The sequence below is a fragment of the Andrena cerasifolii genome, chromosome 14, assembly GCF_050908995.1.
Source record: "Andrena cerasifolii isolate SP2316 chromosome 14, iyAndCera1_principal, whole genome shotgun sequence".
Classification (NCBI taxonomy): Eukaryota; Metazoa; Arthropoda; class Insecta; order Hymenoptera; family Andrenidae; genus Andrena; species Andrena cerasifolii.
The window spans coordinates 2,865,549-2,891,077 of NC_135131.1; the positions used below are offsets into that span (position 1 = coordinate 2,865,549).

Consider the following 25,529-nt stretch of genomic DNA (forward strand, 5'->3'; position numbering starts at 1 on the left):
ATGCAGGATTCTTTCATGGCCGCGGCTTGAATGTCCGCTTTCCTCCGCTTCTATCTCGGTGGGCTTATCAGAGGGACACCGTGTTTGCTGGCACCGGAACTGATGAGGTCTTTAGCTGCCGCTCTCGCTTGATGGATAGAGGGGTTTATATTGCGCCTGTAAATCTTCCCTCTTATAAGAGATCCATAAGCAGGATTACAAACAGACTCAATTAGGCCGCGACACCCTTGCGGGGGCCAGCGACGGCGCGAGGAAGGCCCGCGCCAACGATTACCTTTTTTACGGGCCGGCCAGTCGGGGGACACCGCTGTTTGCTCGGAACGGGAATCGGCTTTGATCGGGGACAGATCTTTCTGTTGTTGCAGCCCTCCTCGGCGGGATGATCGACCGATCGAGTGTCAGCTGGGGTGAGCAGGGCGAAGGAGAGGAAGGAAGGAAGCTCGGCTGAAAATGGAGGAGCCGGCTTCATAAGCTGCAACGCGGTCATTAATCGCTTTTCACCTGTCGCGAAGTTGGACTACCGGGTGTGGCAATCTATCGGGAACGCCAGTCCACGTGTAATTAGTAATTACTCATAAACAGTGGAGCAGCGACGACTCCTACGGAAATTTGCTCCTCTTCTTCCAGCTGTGTGGCTAGCTAGGTTTTCCTATTAGGTTGCCCAATAAGATCCTGCCGTTATGAAGCATTTAATTTTCTCTCTTTTACTATGTTTAAGTTTTTCTTATCTGCTTTTTCATTTCCTCGCGGTAAATTTGAAACTATGGGGTGTCTTTGTCGATAAACATGAGTATTTCCGACGCCTTGCGTTATTTCAGTTTAATCGAGGTTGCGCCGTGTTCCGAGCTGCTCGAAACATATGTGTCGTTTATAGAAAAGACACACTTTGCAGAGAGAACAGCTGGGAAGTGGTGGTAAAGCCAATGGTGGTTCAAGAACGACAATTGCAGGGTCGGCCACGAGGAGGCAGTGGGTGCAAGACACGCGGGGCCCGGGCTGTACAGGGCCCTCAGAAAAAGGAAGAAATAAAGAAAAGCGGAAATAAACAAGAAACAAATGAGGACAAATCTTTTTATTTGATTAAAATTAGGAAAAAGAGAAATTAGAACATAATATCTAATATAATAATATAATAATCTAAGATTATTAATGATATGACACTAAAATGTCATATATTTAAGTATGGTAATGCTTTTTTTATTGTTTTATTTTATTTTCTTTATTATTATTAATATCCTTTTTTTCCCGATTTCCTTCTGTGAAAAGATATTATGATTTTTTACCCTTGAGAAATTGTTTGAGGCCCCAAAGTATTTCTTGCAGACGGGCCGCTTTATAGAGAAATTCGGCCCTGGACAATTATAATACCTCTGACGAGCCACGTTTTGGGCGACCGTCCGCCTTCAATTATGATCGATTGGAGGCCTTAATTCTGGAGAATCCTCGTCAAGCAGCCCGCAAATTATTCGACAAGATGCGCTTCTTACCACGATGGGGCAACGGGAAAGGTTCAAAAATACTTTTCCATTACTAAAAAGCGCCACTTACTTATTGGACAACCTGGTGGTTTGACAAGTGCTGAAAGCGCGCAAATGCAAAAGCGTTTTAGCAGGTGACCGGGTCGATACTAAGCAGCAGACAGGTATTATAAAACCAGGTGGATAGGTGGTGTGGCTAATTCCCGTTAGTTAACTATGGACGTTGAAGCCGTTGAACCAATATTGTGCCCACCTGCGCTCTTTTTCATCTGCGGAAGTCGACGCATTTGTGAAATGGAAATTCGGAACGAGTCCGGCTGGCCTTTAAGAGAATGAAACGCGGGAGGAAGTGAAATACGATGTTGTTAGGTACCGTGTGGGCTCGATTATTCGGTAAATGAGAGTGTCAATGACAGTTCGCCAAACAAATTTTTAATTATGCTCAAAGTTGTACAAATACAGGCTAAAAAGTATTTTCACACTATGACGCTTACTTTTTTTAATATAAAATCCTAAAAATGACCTATTTCTGGAGTGATTTGATGGGAGAGTACCCTTAACGAAACATTGTTTTAGGGTTTTACGGTATTTATTGTCCTGACAACTTAGGAGGGAATATCTACCCCTGCCCCATTAGGGTGGCCCTTATTTTCTCTAATATGGTTCCATTTCATAAAAAAATAGTCCCTGAAAAAGATTATTGCAATCGGACACGCGTCGTACTCGAAAACAATTCACAAAATATAGTTTTGCAAATTTTTGCAGATCGATCGTGTGATTAAAAAAAAACTAGAAAGTCTCTACTTTCCGTACATTCAACCCTTGCTGCGTGGAACGACGTGGAACATATAGTAAAATACTGTTTCAATAGCCATTTTAAGTTAGATGAGTCAACTGTGGCTCGAAATTTTTTTTAAAATTCCATAGATATCTCAGAAATTACAGGAATAATCATTATATTGTAACTGATAATTATAGTTAAAGCACAACATCTACTGTCGTTTTGTTCTTCTTCCTCTATTGAATTAGTCATATTTTTATTCTATTGATATTTTCAGTGAAATAATAAACTGTGATACAATTTGAACCCCATATAAACCCAAAACCGCGAAAAAATAATTTTGTCCAGCCAGCATGTAGTATACTCGAACCACTGTGCGCTGTCCAGAAAACATCCGCGTAAAAACAATGCGGAGCAGCAAAATCCCTCGGCGCGTCTTCGCGCCGACGCCACGGAAAGTGTTAAATACCATTGTACTGGAGAACATGGTTTGCGCACGGCTGTAACACGTAGTAAACTGTATGCATACAATACACCACAATTGCGCGCAGCATCGTCAATCAATCAGCACCCAACACCACCAATATCTCAATGCTTCATCAATCTAGAACAGAGAGGATACAGCGCAACAGCGATCAGATATCATGCCTCGAAGATTCGTTATTTTCGACAGAGCACTGTGCGAATCCCACGCTCTAGGTGTTAAAAAATCCCCGAGCAATTTATAATACATTTGCCGCGGAATCTCTGAATCCCCGTCGAGCGCGTGACGAGCAGGGCGGCGAGCAATCGCGCGAAACTTTGTATTTCCTTCGTCAAGTTTCCACTCGATTATACGCGATTAATGGGTATCGACGGTCAAAGCTCGACAAAACTATTGCGCTGCAGGTACCGCACACGGTTGCCCGCACGTAGCTGGGTCTGACAACATCAAAAACGCACCGGTCCGCACGAAAACGAACACCGCGAGTAGTGTCCGAGCAAATCAATACCACACTCGGCCGGCACAATAGAGCTGGCAAGTGCGTGGCCGGTGCGCACTGTCTGCCAACAGACTAATGAAAACAGGGAGACCGGATGTTGCAGAAAAGTTAATGATTTTATAAACACTGTCGCGCTCCGAAGCCTCGTTAGCCATTATCACTCTCCGCGCCTTTTTCCACCCCCCCAACCCCCGTCGAACAAATTTGATCCAGCCCGTGCAAATGTTTTCTCTGCTGTCGTTGCAAAAGAGGGAGCTCGACGGGCCGTCGAAACTGCGGGCTGGACGAAAGAAATTCTATCGTCTCTCTGTTTGCTTGGGTGGGGAAGGGCGTATGCGAAGGCTATTGTGCTCCTTCGGCTATTCACAATCGAATATCCGAAAACCAAGGGGAATCGTAAACAGGGTAAGCAGTTTCCCCGGGGGGCACAAACGCAGTAGAAATTCAAAACCACGGCTGTTTGCTTTTCTTCGGGAATGATACGTTTATTCGTCGATCGAGAGGCAAGTAGATAAACGTGGACAGCGACGCGCTCGAGATTTAATCCTGCGGGGAGGCGAGTCGAATGGGGTAAAAATATTCTTAACGCGAGTTGAACGAAATTCATTGGGTGATTGTAGAAATTTATTTAGAGAATAGGATTCAGTTTTCTTCCCTGTTTACAAAGCTCTTGACTTGCTTCGGTTGTGACATAATCTCCTTTTTTCCATTAATATTGCTGGGCATAGTTAAATACGCGCTTCTAATGTAATTAAAATTTTAATTTTTAATTTTTTGTTAGAACAATTCGAATCGCCGCATTTTCCAAGGCCCCTTGTGTCTACCATTTTTATCGTTATGGATGTAGTTGCTGAGGATCGATTATACGGCCACCATCCTGCCCGAGCTCATCAATTATTAATAGAGGAACAATAGGATTCTACAATTTCATGGCATTAACATCGACATAAAATTTCGTGGACTGGCGCTTGTTAACGTTAACGGAATAATCAGTATTACTGTTGGCGGGTGGAGTGTTATTCAGCGGCCGACCTGGTATTACATTTATTACCAGGAAAGAAGCACGCTTACGAGATAGATCCTGTTAAAAATTCAGTAATGCACTGTATCGTTGCTTCGTATTACAGCACACACCGTTTTAATAAAAGCGTTCCCCTGGGCAATTTTGTATTTTTTAAAGTATTAATGTGTTAATTATACCATCCGCGTCGGTTAGTAACGGTACATTACCAGGGAACGCTGAAACATTAAGTAATACTTGCCACAGATTTATGACGCAACTAATCGCTCGAAACGAAATGAATCACGAGCTAATGCAATCAAATATCGTATGATCGTTCCTATACTTAAGGTGCACTGATTAGACGAATGATGAAAGATCGTTCTGAGTGGAGTTCATCATGAATCATTCCACGTTCTATGGGGACAAGTGCTTCAAATCAAAGTTAATCTGTTTTCAGGACATGTAATCGAAAACGATTTATTTTTATGAAGTTCTTTTCGGATGAAAATCTTGTGAATATTGCAAAGCCGCTGTCCGCTCTTTTTTAATGGAATTTATAATGCTGTGTTATACATAGTTTGTAGATGCACGATGCAGAGTTGCTTAACATCCTCCTCAGAGCGAAGTAACTTAGGTAATAAAAACAAGTCTGCTATAGCGAATTTCAAAACTGAAGACATTTCAGTGCTGTAGATTGGAAACTTGCACTGCAACGGCGCAATGACTTTTGATTGGTAGATTATTATTTCAGCAACTTTTAGTCTTCAGTTAATAAAGGTGCTTCCTTAGAAGAAGTCAACAACAAATGGAATAAATACATTATTTACACAGATTCCAGGGGCATCCTTCCAGCTCTAGAAGTCGCAAATATGAACATCCAATTATCAAGCAACTTATTGAGGAATATAATGAAATTTTGTGGAAAAAGGACCAACTAAAATCCTACTTGGAAGAGTCCCTTCACTTGCAGGAATCGAAGGGAACGAAAAAGCTGACAAAATTACAAAAGAGGCTGCAAATTTATTGTATGATAACCCAATTATACCTGGCTACCATAAAGGGATTCTAAAATCATTTCACAAAGTTCTAGAAATTTTTCTAGACCTAGCCCCAATTTACTATCCGAATATTTCCCGTTTCTGCCAAGTGTCAGGGATAGGTTAAAAGCATTTAACTCAGAAATAGTGAATAACTCGTTATTACAAAACGGTAATACACCCTCCACGCAATTACAGGCGCCAACGCTCCGTCTACTTGAATACTCGCGTCGAAATGCAGGATTTCGTTGGGGCAAAGCAAATTACCAGTATAAACGGCGTTTATTATTGTCCACTGAGATTGCATCGCGCTCAAAATGCCAGGCGTCAAATTCGTTTGCGTCGAGGGGCGCGTAACGAGCTGTCGCTAACCTGTAATCGGCTGATTATGGGGATTCCTATTAGTGGCACCGTGGCCAGCTGGGTGTTTTTTTTCCGCGGGACAGTCGTGACGGGTAACAACGCGCGACATTTATATCCGGAAGATTGTGTTGCAAATTGCGGAGTGTTGTCACGAAGCCCACCAAATCTATGGACAGGATCCTCATTTGTGTCAACAAGGACGTGTCGTGTCTACTGCCCAAAAAGGGTTGAAAACCAGCAACTGTGAAAGCTTTGACTAATTGTGAGCTTATCGGCTGGTCAAGGAGAATTATATCGGTATTAACCCTTAACTGGTATCTTGGGGTCGCTCATGACCCCAGGCACGCAAAGTTCGCTGCAAAATTTTTGGTTGCCTAAGCTTGTAAACTGTTTTTCTAATTAATTTTATAATAACAGTTTAACTTTCTAGGTTTCTATTATTTTACACATTACCTGAGAACAAAATATTCATAGAGGTTGATTCAGGGTCGACTTTACAAATTTCTGGGTCCTTTTTCATTTGGGGTCTGCCACGACCCCAGTATACCAGCCACGTTTGCCAAAAACAGTATACCAGTTAAGGGTTAACCCTCGTACACCGAATGCAGGGTCATTTTGATACAACTTTGACAAAGTCTATCACGATGTTATATTTGTGTTGGCAATGGCAAAATGTAGCATATGATTCCTAAATTGCAGTGTTGTATTCCGTATTTTTCGTATTACTTTTATTTTATTAAATAACTTTATACAAATAACGGAAACTAAGACGATTACAGATAAATACTAGATTATAGATTTAGAACTAGATTCTCGTGTCCAGACTATTCGGACTGAAGTGCTCAAGTGCTTCTAACTGGAAGAATTGCGTGTAATATATATATGTACGGTTTTCGGTAAGCTGAAAAGTGGGGGTTGTCCTGAGTTTAACGGTCGTTAAGGGATGAGGCATAGAGATCGAGGTTCAAGGATGAGTAATAGGGTACGGATAAGGTCATAAAAGAAGGACTTCAGGATGCTTACTATTGCTATCTGGAAAACTAACGCGCTGACTAATACTTTATATAGATTTAAATGACGTTGGTATACAACAGCAGTAACATTATTTGTAAAAATCATACAGGAGATACCTACTCCATGTACCAAATGTACATAAATAATTTTTTTATGTATTTCTTTATTAATAATATTTTTAGTTAGTTTGAGAAATTTTAATTTTAATTCATTTTATATTCAATTTTTTCGTGAAACCGGTGTACCATAGAAATGTTGCTATGTGTCAAACTGACCCTGCAGTCGTCTCACGCGACCATATCCACCATTCGTCTTCTGAGGGTTAAGGATACAGTCTTGTGTAACCCCTTAAAAAATTTAGGATTTTTTTTAAGAATTCTTAAGATGACAAAAATGGTTTTTATTGTTTCTTTTCCTATGTGATCTTGAGTAAATAGCTGAAGGTGATAACAAGTTTTTTTTTAAATATATTTGTACAGTTATCGCATTATCGCTAACTCCTTAGCTTACCGTTTAAATTCCGACCGCCGGCACCAAATCAGCACCAGCGGTGAGCCACGCGTCGAGCCATTTCACGGTTCGGCTCAGCGTCCGAAGTTGTCAATCGCACGCGTCTTAGCCCCGTTACGCAGTTGCAACAAAGGTGCCGGAAACTTAGCTAACGGGGCTTATGATGTGTGTAAATAAATGTGTATGCTGCCAGGAATAACTGAGATGAAAAGACATCGGCGAAGCGTTCAGTCGTCGTCGAGGATTGCTAGCGAGGCGTGCCCTTGACCTTTGGTGTTTACTTTTCGCCCGATCGACGTACCACGAGTCTGACTCGTGCTTTCCATCTTTGGCCCGATCGACGTGCCACGAGTCTCACTCGAAGTTCTAAGCCAAGGGGTTAATAAAAATGTCCCGAAACCGGTAAACTACATCGAAAAACATATTGAAAAAAAATTTCTCTCAGCTTAAACTACCTGCAAATTAATACCAAAAAGGCTTTTTTCCCTATGTGTCACAGTTTCCTTTAAAAAAATCCTAAATTTTTTAAAGTATTACGTAAGTAAAAATTTTATCAGTTTCTTAGGTCAACAGTTATAATTTCTTGCAAAAAGCTCATCACTATATTTCGAAGAGCTGTAACATCCACAATTTCTAAAATTTTGAAAAATCCTTCGAAATAAATTTATATAGAGGAAGTGCAGCATATTTGGAATAGGTACTGTTGCTAATTTGGAATACCGAAGTATCTATTAAACTACTAACGCTATTTAATTTGTAACACCGTAGAGAATAGGGGCTAATGATCTGTTAACTAATGACATTTGTGGATGAACCGGCATTTTGACATTTTCGACTTAATCCGCAGAATAAGAAAGCGTTAATCTGCAAAACTTTTTCAGAGTTAAAATAATCATAGTTAAAAGATCTCAAAACTTTAAACACTTAATCTACTCATTTACATGTTCCTTCTATGGTTCCGCGTGAGTTTTGCGATAATTTCGAGAATACAAAGTGTGACATGAAATGTTAGGTTTCAATGCCATGTTGCTAATTCGGAGTACCGAAGGTGAAGCTAATTTGGAATAGTCCAACGCTTGGCGATGCTTTTGTTTCACGCGCAAAAGCTACCGCCGCGTTAGTTCATTAGCGCTGTCGATTTATAGGTATTTACCTAAGATTGTTCCTATATTGTGATTTTTAAGCCTGATTAAATCATAAAAGCAAGTAATTTTATTATCTACATGGTTTCTTAAATTTATAAAGTGAAGGTAAATTGTAGTACCGGTATTCGAAATTACCTGCACCTTAACGAAGTCGATACTTACCTGTCATTTTTCATTTAGGCTAAAGTTTCAGTTACTTTTTCTTTTTTTATTAATACTGACAGTTTGAAATATAAAAGTTTATTAGTTTCCCTATGATAATATTCAGTTTCATTTGTTCCCACCCGCTTCCGTAATTTTGTATTCGTCTTAAACTGGTATTCCAAATATACTGCACTTCCTCTATCACTAAAGACTAGAATTCTATAAGGATCATTCTGTGCAGACAGGACCAGTACTTTTAGAAAATCCTATAAGGTCCCGATGAAACGTCATGACCCTAGCCATCTTTCGTCTTCTCCTCCAAAGCCTATTTCATATTTGAAATAATGTTTGTTACTTACGATTAGTTAAAACACGAGCGTATCCCTACACCGCGACAATGTCCCTTCTGCACCGTTCCAGAGCGGGTCCTATGGTCGTTACACCGTACGTACATTTGTTACGTGTGCCCTTTAACAGCGCGTGCATGCATTGTACGCTGTAGTCGGGTCTATTTTATGGGATCATGGCCGCGGATGCTCGTTGCGTGGGGGCGTCGATTGGCGAACGGCTCGTGTTATGAGTCCACCCGCGATATATCCTATTAAATGCTATTGCTAGATTGCATATCCATAGATAGCACCGAACACACTGCGAGTACAGCGAGTAATGTAGATAGTCATTAAAGGTTTTTTCTGTTAATCGCGTGCACAGCCTGCCGTACACGGGATGTAAATAATGCACTGGCACGTACGAGCGTCGGGGGTTGATAATACTTTGTGAATGGGAGAAAGAGATCTTGGTACATGCGCAAGATGATTCAGAGCCGTTAGTAGAAGCTTGAGTGGGCGATGGAGACTCGGGGCTGCGAGGTAATCGATCTTGAGACATACAGTGTTTCAAGGAGAAGTTGCTTCTTAGTGTTTCGGGGCCCAGTTGATTGTATTTCGATGGGCGCTTTAACTGGGGGAAATAGCAAGGCATATGGATTCACGATAGCTGAGTAAGATCGTGGCTATTTAAAGTTAATTTTGGTATTACTGAAAATGTAAGTGATTTAAATTACAAAAATAGATGTAGCACTGGATCAATTGCCGCCAGGCCCCGATCTATGGGGGCGCAAGCAGGGAACTGACCAGGGTGCAAATTTGGGGGCAGGAAATTGGTAGAAAGAGAAAATTAGATAAATCCAATAACAAAGTAAAACTATTTAAAAAGTTTGAATGTAGTATCAAACTGATAAATTGTTTTCAAATCTCTCATATAATTACTATTATACTAGAAAAAAGTGCGTACTTATATTAAAGATCTTGGATTGTCCCCCTTTTCTTATATTTAAGAATATTTCTTATATTTAATTAAAAAATAGGAACCTACCTCCTAGCTATATATTTTATTTTGTTTTGTTACAGGTTTCCTTATGAATATTAAACATTTTACAAAAAGAGGCTTTTGTTATTCAAGAAAATACCTGCAAAATAATTCATTCACTGTAAACAATTAGAGAGCAAAATAACTCATTCACTGTAAACAATTAGAGCTCTATTTAGATCGCGTTCTGATCACCGTTCAGTTACTTGAAAAATGTTCAGATTTGTTCGATAGGGTTCCATATCTGTTGTTATACTGTGTAATAAAGAATATTCTGCTGAATAGATTACAAAAAAAGATTGAGCACCCCCGAGAAATGAAATATTCGTTACATTAAAGCGAAGAGATAATATTCCACTTGCGATTAATAAACAATGCTCGAAAGTCGCAGGAAGCGTGCAACAAGAAGATAGAAAGAAACCATTGAATACCATTTTCCCGTAGTTACTTCCACGTTAAACCGTTCTCTACCTGCACCAGAAATTCCGTATCAAATAAATTTTTCGCGGAAAACGCCGATGCCTTCAACGACCGTGAAGATAATGCTCCGTTTGGTCGGTTCATTATAACCTATCATAATTAGCACAATGAATGTCTAACGAATTTCGTCGGCACTGGTACTCCTCTCATAAATTGAGCTAAGTAGTAATTAGCAACGATAAAATATCTTTCTACGCATACTGCAAATATTCCATCGTAATGATTGGGTCAGTGTCGTAGCATAGGGTAAGTGTGGGCATTATTGCGGATGCCCCGATTACTGCGAATATTCTAAAACAAATCGTATTTAATGTTGGAAAGTACATAATCCCTTGAAAATTATTTGACAAAATTATTTTATACTCTATTACAGATAATTATTAATAAATATCTGCAGCAAAGTTATTATTAATTCTTTTATCGTAGTTTGAAATTCGTCAAGGCGAAACTTTGATCGATTTCCCGATGTGGCGATCATGAACACCTGGAAAACATTTATATTTTTGTTATTAACAGTAATACATGTAATGTAGCGTTATTACTCGATAGAGTAAGAGTGACTTTCTTCAGAAAAACAGTAAATCAGTCATCCACATTTTAGTTTTAATTTTTATTTCTCGCCGCAGTATTAGGCGCAGTACTTCGCACCATGTGCATGTAGTACTGCGGATTGGCGACTGCTTAACCTAACCATTTTTCAGATCCTACGTCAATCTAACCTCCAAAGTGAGCCGCGGTGCGTGAGTGACAGTTACAACTCTGTAAAGATGCCAAGAAAAGATAAAAGTGAAAAAAAAAATAAAAATAAAAAAAAGCCAATATGCTTTCTTATACTAATATTTCGCCTAACATCAGCCCGTAGTAATACACGCGCAGTAATTGGTATTTCGTTAGTAACTGGCACGCAGTAATGCAATGACACTGATGTTTAAATCTCTGTAATTTTAATTAACCGCTTCGTTCCCTCGGACGTGTTATGTCGCTACGCAATACCGTTCGTGCGACGCCACAGCCGAGTAAACGCGCCTCTTCTGTGGCAACCTAATACCGAATTCGGTACTTCGCACTGACTCTGCACTGGTGCCAAAGAAAGACTTGGATTGGTTGATTCTTATAGAGCTATCTTCGTTTCAGAAACAACCAATCCAAGTGATTTTCTGGCACCAGTGCAGAGTCAGTGCGAGGTACCGAATTCGCTATTAGGTTGCCACAGAAGAGGCGCGTTTACTCGTCTGTGGCGTCGCACGAACGGTATTGCGTAGCGACATAACACGTCCGAGGGAGCGAAGCTGTTAACTGCGCCTATTACCGTGTCCTTATATTCTTTTTTATAGAATTATTAAGGTCCCAACTTTCTTTTAAAAGAAGAAGGAGGGACTTACATTCACTTGAGCGCTTTATCGAACGTTCCACAGTTAACCTATCTTAAAAGTCCGCAGTAATACCCACACTTACCCTACCACTCGCGCTGGATACAAAAAAAAATGTAGTAAAACTTTACTACGAGAATGAATGGATTAAATATAAATTGAAGAGCCATTGAAATTAAACCAACGATAACGTGATCTATAGATGACGCATTATAATACGTATATCCCATTGTCAATAAACCTATTGCAGTAAAACGAAAATAATGAACATATTGAATGCAGAGACCATATGCGTTCGATGACGGCAGGGCTTTATGAGTAAAATAATAAATGCAGCAGAACTTATTCCGTTTTTGTTATCAACGAAATACCCCGCGCCTGCGAATAAATTTCTCATGTCCTCGGGCTCCAAATAAAATCACTCGTGCACCGATGCGTCTGTCGTAGTACAATATTTATTTACACCACCCACGCGTATGGACGCGTAGGGAGGCTCTGGCGCAATTATTAGTACTCGACTGAATGAGCAATCTGAGTTTTACACCTTTAAAAATTTCATTGATCAATATATTATTACGATTATTATATTAATTATTTTTTCCCCTTGTGCGTTGGTTCGATTTTGCTTTTCAATGCCTCATATTAACCCCAGCGAGAAAATAAACTTGCTGGTGTTTAAAGTCTGTTAGAACCAATGAAATGGTATATAGACATTAATCACAGTGGTTAATTTATCGCAGAGGCTAATAATAGCTTCTTATAAAATTATTAAAATTTTGCAAAGGAAACTTGAAACAAGAACTAAATAGTTGCGTGTTTCATGATCGAGGTCATTACGCGTAAGTGCACAAAGTTTTCTATTTTTTTTGTGTTTGCTAGAAGAATTATGTTACTTGAAGTTTGTTTCTGATTGTGAGTTACCGTGATATGCTTATTTGTCACGAGCCAGGAATAAGCTCCTAAAGTCGAGAGTTTCAGTAGCGATCTCATTGTTCCTTAGAGTTGACTTTATTGCATGCATTCATCAAGTTAATTTTCCCATTACATAATTTTCCTATACTACGAAAGCGAGCTCTGTAAACCTGGAGGGGCTTTATAACTTTCGTTCTTGCATTAGGACCTTCTACACTGGTTTTACAGTGGATTAACTTTGCTCCAATCAATTAGGTGGCTATTGATTATTCCTGATTCACCAATATTCAACTAACACTTACTGATTCTCCTTGTCAATACCTTTCGAAACCTTCCAGTCGATGAAAATTTCTCTAAAAACTTAGAGGGGAGGTTTTCGATTCCAATAATACCTACGTATTAATGTTAAATATTAATAGTTACTATTTAATAACTTAAATTGACAAACACTCTGTCTGGGTCACGTTGGGTGTACACTCTATTTTTCATGAACGAACTATGTAGTGAGAATTACAATAATCGGTTATACTTCACGAACACTTAGTATGAGGTTCAACTTCGAAATATTTATACGAAACAAATTATACTAAAATCTAGACTACTACAAATACAGTTTCGAAATCTGTAGCGCGAAATGGTAATGTAATAAGAGAAAATCTCAATGCTATCGGTAAAAATAGCACGAAATTGTATTATTCAGAGGTGTATGAATATTCGAAAATTTCGAGTCACGCAGTGTCAGGTATACATATTGCAATCAAATCAGAATCTCGAAAGCTTCCTGCCATGTAAGATGACTCAGGTAGCTGTGACTTTCGCGAACCTCAATTCTGAACGTATTTCCGTGATCGGATTGGGTAGTCAAATATCTAACCGTCAATAAGACAGACATATCTAAAAAAAAGAAAGAATTACAAGTTAAATGAAACGTAATGCTGTCTTTACAATTAAACCAGTTACGACATTCGTTATTACAACGATGTTACAATGTATGTACAAAATGCAATTGTAATTATGAAAAACAAGATTTAAATCATATAGCTTGGCAAAGAATAGAATTAATTAAAAAATTAAATAAATGTAAACTGCGTCTATCACTAGATATACGATTACTTCTCACAAGGGAACATCTCGAACCCAGAAATTCGAAAAATTCTGAAACTTTGTGAATATGTAGAGTATTTCCTCCTGATTACAACGCAAATTTTGTTTGCTGCCCAAATTCACTCTAAGAGGGTGTAATTGACCGTTGAAAATCCGGTTATTTACCGATTTTGTGTTATAACTTGTGAACTGTAAAATATTTTTTCACCAAACGATAGATCTAATTAAAAGAAGTAACTTTTGTCTTGAATTTTTTTTCTATCTCTTACACTTCGCGAGTTATAAAACAAAATCGGAAAATAGCCGAATTTTCAAGGGTTAATTTCATCCCCTTCGAGTGAATTTGGGCAGCAAACAAAAATTGCGTTGTATTCAGGAGGAAATCCCCCACATATTCACAAAGTTTCAGAATTTTTTGAATTTCCGGTTTCGGGATCTTCCCTTGTCAGTAAACCGAATATCGAAGCTTGCACACATGTGTACCACTTCCTTAAAAAAATGTAATCTAAAAATACAAGCACGCATAATCAACGCCACTGAACACATCATGTACCTTGCATTACTGAACAAAGCTAAGGTAAACAATTGTTTATTAAAAAAAATGTAGAAATTCATGTGAAGCTTTATAACTATCTATTGCAAGTTCCTTTGAGCTCAAATAAAAAAGAAACAAAAATCACGACATTATTTCAGTAATTAAGTGGAATATAATATCATTTGAATTTTAATTTCTAATTGCGTGCATTGCTATTTACTGACAGAAAAACCAGAATAATAATGTAGTCTCTACCTGCCAACACAAGATAATCAATTTTTTTTGTTATCGAGTTCATAAATTTCTTCCGTAAATACAGTCTTTCACGAAGAAGTACATGTCTGTTTCTCGAGCCTTGCAAGAGGTGTAAAATATTTGTAACCTGTTCCGACCTAACAAGTTAACAAATTCATACGGGATGCAGCGTTGCGAATGAGTTTCATCAACACACGCTTTTATAGCTCTTTGCGGGACCAAAATGTAGCACGAGAATTATTTGCACATTGAATTGAAACTGGGTTAAGACAGCCCAGACAGGATATACTGAAAGATTCATAAGCATTTTCAAGATAAATAAGATAAAGCCGGTTATGCATGCGAGATAAGGCAACCACATTACTTACGAAATAACCGGTGGAGCGCGAGATTCCAATGTTCCCGCCCAAAGTAGGTTTCGGGTATCCGAAAATGCTACGTGGCAAAAAAATGTTGGCTCTTCCGCTGAAGATAACCACCTTCCTACGTTATGCAATCTAGAAAGTAGTTGTAATAAAATATAATAAAATCGAGGGAATGATAATACAAGGCAGTACAAACTGACGCTAGAAGCTAATCCTTTGCAGTCTAAACATAGGTAGGTGCTTCTCAGGTTCATCGAAGTTGAGTTTAATGTTAATGTAAAGTTACATAGTGATATCGTTCAATTTTGTAAACGTAGAGGAATACGTGATCCACAGTATTAAATTTATGAATTTCTGATTTTAACATCACTGTTTTGTGTTTTTTTTTTCATTCTAAGGTTCTGTATTTAATTAATAAGTGTAGCACTTAACCAAGGACATTTATAAATTGATGAGCGATTAAGTTGGAGTGCAAAGAGTTAAAGTTCGTCAAAAGGAAACCATTCTATACAATAATAATTCTATAGTGTACATTTATTCTTGAAATAGCGGCTCCAAAGGAAAGGCCACTGAACTCACGAATTTTTACTGTCACATTTTCTTATCCTGACGTAATGGTAAAAATTCTCTTATCCTTAAAATAAAATGTTCTTATCGCGACTCGTGATATCCCGGTTTTTAGCGCCAGATCGGGTTCAAAATATCATTATTCCTGAAATGTGGGGGAAGACGTTGAGGGGGGAGAGAGTTGGTATCCTTAATCGGAGAATGGAAATAGAGAATCAAAACTAGTGAGACTTCTGTCTGAGGTCGAGAGATACTGTCTCTGATACTAGCAAGTTTTCGTTACTTTATATTGTAAATAAAAGTCTAATAGATCAAAGCAGGCAAAGAATGTGTGTCTCATACGACTAAATATTTTTGCCACTTATTTCACAATATAATTATTATTAGGACACTCTATAGCAGAGTTCAGACATCCTGATAATGGGTCCAGTATCTTATGCAAACGGAGAATACAATTATTGCTTCGAGCGTAGGTGCAGAAGACTTCTGCTCCAATAAGGAAACATCCAATAACGCCAACCCACACGTTACATGAAAACTGCTGTCGATAAAAAGATACGGTAATAACAAAACATATGTGTCTTCACACCTCCACCGATGATTATTATGCAAATTCGTAATAGTGTCTAGGAATGAACATAGCCTTGTCTATAACGTACGAACGCTCGAAAATTGCATTTCTTATTATTGCAAGTACCATTTCTGAAGTATTAATCGTGGAGGATGATGTACTGATCAAAGAACCTATAGTTTTAGTACACAGTACAGGTAACATGGATCGTGAAGGACTTCCCACGCAATTGATTAGGGCACATCTACTCCTATTACACACTATCTACTCCTATTACTGTAGACTTCTACATCCTCATTAACGCCTTCAATTTAGAGCTGTAAATAGTCGAATAACTGGAATAATTTCGAATACGAATAATGTCTTCGAATATTCGAATAATTGGGAGTATTTAATGTTCGGACTGATCGAATTTCGAATTGTACCGAATAGGAATCTATACGTGAAATATTTTTTCCCACTTTATCGTGAAATTCTTTTTATATTACCCTTTACAATTATTTGCTTTACAAACGATAATCTGGGCGAATATTCGAATACCAGAGAATTCAAGTTTGAGATTCGAATATTCGAATACCAGAGAATTCAAATTTGAGATTCGAATATTCGAATACTAGAGAATTAAAATATGAAATTCGAATATCGAATACCAGAGGATTCAAATTTGAGATTCCAATATTCGATTGCCACAGAATTCGAATTTGAGATTCGAATATTCGAATACCAGAGAATTCGTATTTGCGATTCGAATACCAGAAAATTCAAATTTAAGATTCGAATACCAAAGAATTCGAAATTGAGATTTGAATATTCGAATACTAGAGAATTCGATTTCGAGATTCGAATATTCGAATCCCAGAGAATTCGATTTCGAGATTCGAATATTCGAATCCCAGAGAATTCGAATTTGAGATTCGGACATTCGAATACCAGAGAATTCGAATTTAAGATTCGAATACCAGAGAATCCGAATTTAAGATTCGAATGCCAGAGAATTCGAATTTGTGATTCGAGTGCCAGAGAATTCGAAATTGAGATTTGAATATTCGAATACTAGAGAATTCGATTTTGAGATTCGAATATTCGAATCCCAGAGAATTCAAATTTGAGATTCGAATATTCGAATATCAGAGAATTCAAATTTGAGATTCGAACATTCGAATACCAGAGAATTCGAATTTAAGATTCGAATACCAGAGAATCCGAATTTAAGATTCGAATGCCAGAGAATTCGAATTTGTGATTCGAACGCCAGAGAATTCAATTTGAGATTCGAATATTCGAATACTTAGAATATTCGAATATTGGTGTATTAACGCCGAAGGTCGGAATTTAAGTATCTCATGGGGTTGATATTTTCGACCCGAGTCCCGGTTTCATCGGGACCTTGAACTGGTAATAGAATTCTCCTACATCGAGCAGCAGTTACGCTTACAATTAGTCAACGCGGGAACAGTTACAGATTTTTAACCCCATCCCGGGTAACACTACTAACGGCGACACATCCTTGTTGACACAAGTGGGAATCCCTGTCTACAGGCAGTGGTGGGCTTCCTACTTCCTAGCGCCATCCGTCCGCACACCTCTCCCGGGCTCCGGCGAGCAAAATTCATACTCGCTAAACCGATCCCAGCTGCGTTCGAATTACGCGTGTGTCCACTGACCGATGTGGAGCCCGAAGAAGTTAATCGTCGTCTCGGAGCAGAGGCACGCCACTAATAGAAATGCCCGTTAGGATGTTGGCTACGACGTGAAGCGTAACCAGCGAGCAACGCCGGAACGGAATCAAGCGAACGCACTCGTTGCAAGTCCGAACTATTACCCGGCCGGCGTATATCTTGATGGTCGCCGCTACTTAACACATGGCTGTGCCTCAAAACGATGACGCGAATCTCATTGCTCCACTTATCCGCGCGGGCTTATGCACCGATGACAAGTTCCCAGGGCTATTAAAGCCGCCGAGCTGGACGCCAAACGGGCGGCGCGTCCCGCGTCGCGGGCAACGAGATTCATGACAATTCCTTGACGAGCGTGAGTCACGTTCGCGGCCAGCAATTCGAGGCGCATGAAAAGCTTTCGAACAGGTTGCCACGGACAAGATCCAGTGGACGTTTTCCTGAACGCGTAACGTGCCCCGGCGGCAGCGCGAACTAGCCCCAAGATTTATGGCATCCGCTTTACTACATTTTAATGCGGCGCGTTCGCCCGGTTTAAAGAATGGTATCGCGCGCGTCGGCAATCATTTATGATATTATTTTGCCCGATGATAATATCAGGAGACGGATACCAGCGTGGCGGTCCATTCGATGGCTCTGCGGTTCGCTGCGCCATACGCGCCGATCGCGCTCAGATGTAATTATAGAATTGGAACAAGAAAGCGGGCACGCAGGGCGACGGCGTCTCTGGATAGACGGATCTCTCTCGATCAAGGGATCGTCGTGATGAAATAACACGTTTATGAAATTCGCGGGAGTGGTGCATTGCTGAGGGGGGCGGTTCCTGGCATGCAGAACACTCGAGGTGAAATTGTTTCATCACTCTGTGAGACGTTGGATAAATAATACAAGTTCTCAGCATTGCGGGGAACAAGAAATTCAGAATTTGGGTAACCTCCTGTCTGGAGATATGAAGACATGGAATAATTGGGTCAAGTTGTGCAGAAAACCACCCTCAATAATCTGAAATCCAGTTTTAGTTTGATGAATTTTAATTGTTAAAGAAAAGTAGCTTTATTTTGTATTAGGTATATATTACCTCTTGGTATTTATTTGCAATATTTATTACATACTTATTTAGTAGTGAGTTGTATAATTAATATTATTTAAAATGGAACTATGGCTTTAGTAAATTTATTACTTCTTTGGGATTTTGGGGGTTGGTAGGAGTAGATATTGAATTAGCATAAATGAAGTTATCAGGATCTCCTAAAATATATGGATATTGTATAATGATTAAAAAGTGAATGAAAAAATTAAGATAAATCCTAATATATCTTTAATAGTGAAGTATAGGTGGAAAGGAATTTTATATTTATTTCTTCTTGTACCTAGTGAATTATTTGAACCTTTGAGGTGGAAAAAAAATAAATGGATAACGACTAAGATTAAGATAGTTAGTGGGAGAATAAAGTGAAATGAATAAAATCGATTTAAAGTGGCGTTATCAATTGAAAATCCTCCTCAAATTCATTCTACTATTATTTGTCCAATATAAGGGATTTCAGCATAGCGCAGCCTAATTGTTTTTATTCGACGATTTTTGCTGTAACGGCATGCTGAAAGGAGTAATAATCATAAATGTGGTAAACATACGGAGAAAGTGTTTAGTATCGATTAGAGTGAAAGATATTTTTAATGACTTCGATCTGGAGATGAGTGTCAATATTAATTCGATGCGAAGTGATCGTTAAAATTCAATGAATTATTTATGACTGTCATAACTGCAGACCTCACTGAGAAACATTGGTCAACCTGTTGCACAATCCATCATCTTTGAGAAATGAATCCTGATTAGTGAAGGATTTCTTTGAGAAATATTCGAAGCGTAAAGAAATGCATGCAAAGTACGATACGCGTGATGCTAATTCTCCGCGAATGGAAATCTCTCAAGCAGTAACAAACCACTTGTATGCAAATGGACCGAATTCTTTTTTTTTAACGAGACTTATTTGTGATCCTGCGGAATTACAGGCCACGAACTGTTACGCCGCATCAGCAGCCGCTTTTGATAAGAGCAGCTGGACCGTTTCGGTGAAGGAAAAACGGTCAATGTCCCTGAAGAGGTGCACAGGTTTTCTCCGCCAAGGCAGCGCAAGGTCGCGTGCCCCGAATAATACATCGCAGCAGAAACTGCAACAGTTTGATTGAGAAATAATGAAGCATTCACTGTATTCACCAGATATCGTACTACCGCGTTGCGTTGCTTATATAGGGTCGTCCAGACAGATAGGACTGATGAAAACGCGGCGGAGGAACATGTTGCGTGCAAGATATGGAATACTTAAACGAAACTGACAAAGTCCATCAATAACATTCGGAGAAACGGTGGAAAATTTACAGGAAACTTTATTCCAGTGGGAAGCAATCTCTCACTTAAATTACGAACTGTGACGAGACATAAGAAGTTGGCACAATTAAAGCCATAACAGTATAAGAATAGTTAAAAAAATATCGCAAATTCTGGGAGTTTGGGAATATTCCGCGCAACGTGTTAAGATACTAGTAAGCACAGACAAACACGTATTATATTGCAAAGTAACCTCAGTTAAATAATTAAAAGCAAGCCAAATATATTATTTAACTTTTAAGAAATTTCGGATTAGGTATCTCAATTCATCGATGTTCAGAGACACTTGATAATTATTTAGCAGTACCTCGCAAGAGACAAAGGCACGAGAAAAATAGAAGGTAACAAAGTTTGCCTATCTTCTTTGAGAGAAACGATAAATTAAGGGGTCATTCCTGTTTTTTTTCTCAGTGAATACAATGAATAACCATGTCAAACTTTTTTTCATTTATTAAGCTACTTATAATGTATACGGAACTATTTTTAAATCCACCTTTAATTGTGTTTTTTCAATGTTATCTGGAGGTAAAAGAAATTAAAAGTGTATTTTTAATTGCTTAAAAAATAAAACAAAAGTTTGCCATTGTATTCATTGTGTTCACTGAGAAACAAACCTGACTGTTACCGAATTTTGCGGCGTGATTACAGGAACGACCCCTTAAATTCATGCCCACAGTGCGTCACATTTCAGAGCGCACAGGTCCACTTAACTAATTTATGAAGAAAACCACAGTGCCTGCATATTCCGTAGAACCAGCTACGAATATAAAGTTCCCAGCGGTTGCCGCGCGACCGTCCACGACGGAGTAATCCAGGAAACAATCCAAAGAAATTCCATAAGGGTGGTTTCGAACGGTACAGAGGAAACGGATGCGCAGGCATTCGCCGTCCAGAGGCCTTAAAAGCGGCAAGGTCAAAAATCCGAAAGGTTCATTCCGCGAAACCGCGGAAGCGCAGACCCGGTGAACGTACTTGAAATCACACGTTGAGTCGCCGAATCGCGGGGGCCTTCCTCCCTTGGTAACCCCCTCCTGGCCGCCGCATCTTCTGCCCCCCCTCCAACCGGCCAGCAAATACACCACCATCGCCTCTTCTCCTTCCCCCTTCCAAGAACGTCCCGTCGCACTAATAATTCGCGAGTACGTTGCGGTGATGTTGAGCATTCCACCTGCCAACAGCAACCGGGCACATCCCCCCACCTGGTGGTACCGGCAGGAAAAGTGGCCGCACGCCTTGCAATCCCAGCATTTCTGTGTTGGTTGTGGCCGTGAACGGGGCTCAAGTCCAAGGTTACGCGAGAAAGAGAGAAAGAAAGCTTCGAGTGCTACGACAGTCTATCCTCCGCGCTAGAACCGCCACGTTCTGTCGTCAGGTGTACCCCCTTGGTCCCGTCAAGCCGAGCATCCCCAGGCCAACGTCGCCCGTCCAGGTAGGTAATTTCTTACGAATGACAGAAACTGACTACCAAGATCGCCGGCGCGAGATATCCACGCCACCTTAGCGCCCCGCGAGTTTATCGTCGCGGCCGACTCAATCACGCGAACGCCGGGCGTGCACGCGAAACGACGATAGCGGGCCACCACCTTGGGGGCACCTTGGCCACCTCGGCCGGGCACTTCCGCGAAGCGGCGTTTTTAATCCGGCGGTGCCGGATCGGAGCCCGGCGAATTGGGTCTGGCTCGGAGCGGGGCGCGAATAAAAACGGTGATTTATCTTGCACTCGATGCTCGAAGGAGCGCGGATTGGGAATTCCCACGGGAACGAGTGACGGTCTGTCGCGCGTCGAGGGCCATCCTCGCGGATGGCCGTGCTGCGAGACGTCTCTCCGGTGATCGTCAAGACTCCGGGCGAATGGAGGGCGCCCGGGAGATATCGAGCACGGGGGAAATTCTAAATCAGATCCTCTCAAGGGGCTCGCCCTGGCGGTCCTCTTTTTTCCAATTAAACGCCAGGCTCCGGCGCCACGAGCTGACGCGAACCCTCTGGCCCCCGGGCCGTCGAATTTTTTTCCATTTTCGCGTTTTCACGTCTCGCCGGCTACTGGACGAGCCGCGTGTATCCCCGGGATCGCATCCCGCCGGTGCGCGTTTGTATTCCCGATAGAAATCGATAAAGTCCCATCCGCGACGGTTATAGCCGCAGCCACTCTACGTATCACGGATAGCGGCAAAACAATTTTCCATCCCGACGGTTTCGCCCACTCGAGAGAAATTTCGATCTTCCGGGCCTTCACGCCAGTCAGGAATAATTGATTGCCTACGAGGAATCAAAGTCCGCGTATGGCTGCAAGGTGATAGCCACGTAGACAGTCTATTCTGTTGTGCGTCAGTCAAGAAAATACACGCGGTCGACGGGATAGGTCTGCCGGGGTTTCTGCATAGGACAGGACTCGGTTGCTCAGGGTTCAGCTAGCTTTCAGCGGAGGGAATAACGTGGTTCCGAGGGAGGGACAAGGTGGACGTTCTGAGTAGCAGTTTATTTAAGCGACCGTCTTCCCTCGTCTTGGGAAAATTTGTCAGGCAACTCTCGCGAAGCTGCTATTCAACTTGCTCAATATTCTTTGCATAGACGGGGACCTTCCTAAACACCTTCTCTACATTGGGAATGTTTTATCACGTTCACGGTGTTACGTGAGTTGGTGAGGTACGAGGCTGCAGAGTCAGGCGAAATACATCATTTGCTCCCTGACTATGCGAGCACACCTTGCAGAATATTCCTTGACTATCTGCAACACCGTGTTCCCCAACCGTCCCTATTAAACCTGCACTTGCGCCGACGTATTTGTGGCGTAAATCGGTCCCTGTAATAACCTTAATGAATGGCAACAAAGGCGATAGCCTTATACCGAGCGGTATTATGTTCTCTGTGCTCCGTGTTCCACCGCGCGTAGCCTCACTTTCGCCTTCTTGCTCCCTTTTTGGTCTATCCGCGGCCCCTTTCGCCGCTAAGATCGTTTCCTTCGCTATTACATTGTGGCGAACTGTTCGACTAACTTTGAAATAATTAGTCCGGATAATGAAGTTCAGCTGCACAATGGCCTTAGCTGCGGAGGGTAATGAGATTCGTCCGCCTCTGTCCCGTCCTCCTCATGCGATATTGATTACGTAAAGCCCTTCAATGGTTTTACAAGGGGCTCGAGGGATAGACGAATCAGTCTCATCATTCTCGACTGGACGTTACATCGTTTCGCACCTATGTGCGTAACGCGTCGCTGTCAATTTCCTCGTTAATTAGAGGCGAAAAACGAACGAGTCGATGCTCGCGGCTCTGACGTTACCTTCGTCATCAATGTCAGATCCCGAGGGTGGCTAAGATTCTTACCTCCTAACAGGATTTAGTGGAACTGTAAATACCCCTCTCTGATTCCTTAATGGAATTCCACTGATTAGTGCGCGAGGATCCTGCCACCGATTTCCTTCAAATTTAGGTGTATTCATTAAACGCGCAGGATGCTCTGCTAAAAAGTTGGCGAGTAAATGGGATTAAACGTTTCGCTTTTTCTAGTCTCCATACGTGCACTCGTATGTAAAGATGAAAGTGTAATTAATTTACAGTGGCAGGTTAACTATTATTTCTACTGATTCACACACCAGATCAGGAGAAGACGAAACTTCTAACCCGGTTTTTCCACAGAGTTTTGGGAAGTACACACTATGCATTTAATACCCAATTATACAAAATTTGAATGAAATCAGTGACTCGAGCCCTGTGCACTCCCCTTGTTAATCGAATGCTCGACAAGTTCCCAGTACTAACTCTGCGTCTGTTCAGGCAATAATGAATACTTCAGAGGAAAATAGAGAGCCTGCTTTTCAGCAAAGTGTGCGCGAAATGTGATAAATCGATTGCATCGTATCAAGTCAGTGAAGTGTATTGAAAATGTCACGCTGCAAGCGGTGATACATATGAAAGTAGTTCAATGCCTGATTAACGAGCCGCTGTGCGCTAGATTGATAGACGGCGAACCGATATTGTCCCCAATAATTAACAAACTGCGAAACATGTTAAACAGATCGGTGGAATAAAGGTAACACTTGCAGCCGATACTCATCCGTTCGAATTCCGTAGCTAATCGAGCGAGGGCGGAAACGTAAACTAAGGGAACGCTTTCCGTGCTCCGTTTCGAGATAACAGGTTATCGATAAAGCTCGTCGTTATCGAACGTTGCCTTGCCTCCTTAACGGTTAACAGCCCGTGTAACACGCTAACGAAACGATCATAAACCATAAGGAAGGAATTCTTTCCATTTCCTTCGTCGAGCTTGCCAAACGGTTTAACGACGATTCAATCCCATCGTTGCCGGCAAATTAGAAAAGAAACCTTCGCCCTTGATCCAATACACCTTCGCCCCTGTTCCGCGTTCAATCGATCAAGGATCCAAGCACATTATTCGTGGCACATGATTTAGCTGCTGCTACTTTTACTTCTTCAAGGTGGAACAAATTGATACTGCCGCCGATAGCCTGTACAAGATTAGCTCGGCGTTAAAGTTAACAGTCTTAATTACGTGGCCGATGAGGGGAGCGTGATAATGCAAATCCAAACGACGCGTCGCGCCTTTGTTGATCAGTAAAGCGCACCATCCCCGCGAGTTGTTCAGAGATTATGAGACACTTACAAGGAACACTATTCAATTGATGATGAAATCGCCCAATTTTTTTTATATGGATCAAAAGTATATGTCACTAAGGTCACAAAAGTGTAAATTAAAGATGCTCCCAAAAGCTGGTCTGATCTTGAAAAATCAGCACAAGTGGAACAGGGGAAGGAAGAAAAGTGAGGGAAAGGGAATGACAAAACCGTCTTTTCAAAATGAATTGTCTTCAGTATATGAAAATACATTATAGTAAATGAATGATAGATCACAATTAGAAAAAATTAATGGTAATATATTATAATACTAATTATGTCGCGCAGTATATGCCTTTACAGTGACATGTTTAGACTGTCTCGTTGGTCAAGGTATGAAAGAAACAGTGTTCCCTCGTTGCAGTCGTTGTGAAAATTATCATTACTTGAATCACTTTATTAAACCTCCTTGTCGACAAGATTATCATAAATATAATGGTAAATTACCCACTGTTGTGATTTCATTAGTATTATCATTTATTATCATTAATTTTTTCTAATTGTTATCTATCATTAATTCATTGTCATTCATTTATTTTAATGTATTTTCATATAATAAAGATAATTAATTTTGAAAAAAAAACAGTTTTGTCATTCTCTGTCCCTCATTTCTCTTCTTTCCCCTGTTCCACTTGTGTTGATTTCTCAAGGTCAGGCCAGCTTTTGGGAGCATCTTTAATTCAGATTTTTGTGACCTTTGTCACATATACTTTCGATCTATATAAAAAAATCTGCGCGATTCCGTCAATTGAATAGTGTTCCTTGTTAGGGGTCCTTAAGAGTAGGGTAAATTTGATGGAGTTCGACCTGCAGAAAAATCGTTTTAGTTGAGGGTCGCTCCAATTCTCTA

At 40.5% G+C, this 25,529-nt stretch overlaps 2 protein-coding genes across 3 annotated transcripts in view; one reads left to right on the plus strand and one right to left on the minus strand.

Moving 5' to 3' along the window:
- The window catches only part of Atg16 (Autophagy-related 16), a 679,282-nt gene that overhangs the window by 56,731 nt on the left and 597,022 nt on the right, over positions 1 to 25,529 (minus strand). The window lies entirely within an intron of this gene.
- Neo (ZP and PAN domain-containing protein neyo) overlaps positions 21,319 to 25,529 on the plus strand; it is a 293,377-nt gene continuing 289,166 nt past the window's right edge. The window contains exon 1 of the mRNA XM_076826273.1: positions 21,319 to 21,479. The gene's annotated coding sequence lies outside the window, so the exon portion shown is untranslated. The remainder of the gene's footprint in view (positions 21,480 to 25,529) is intronic.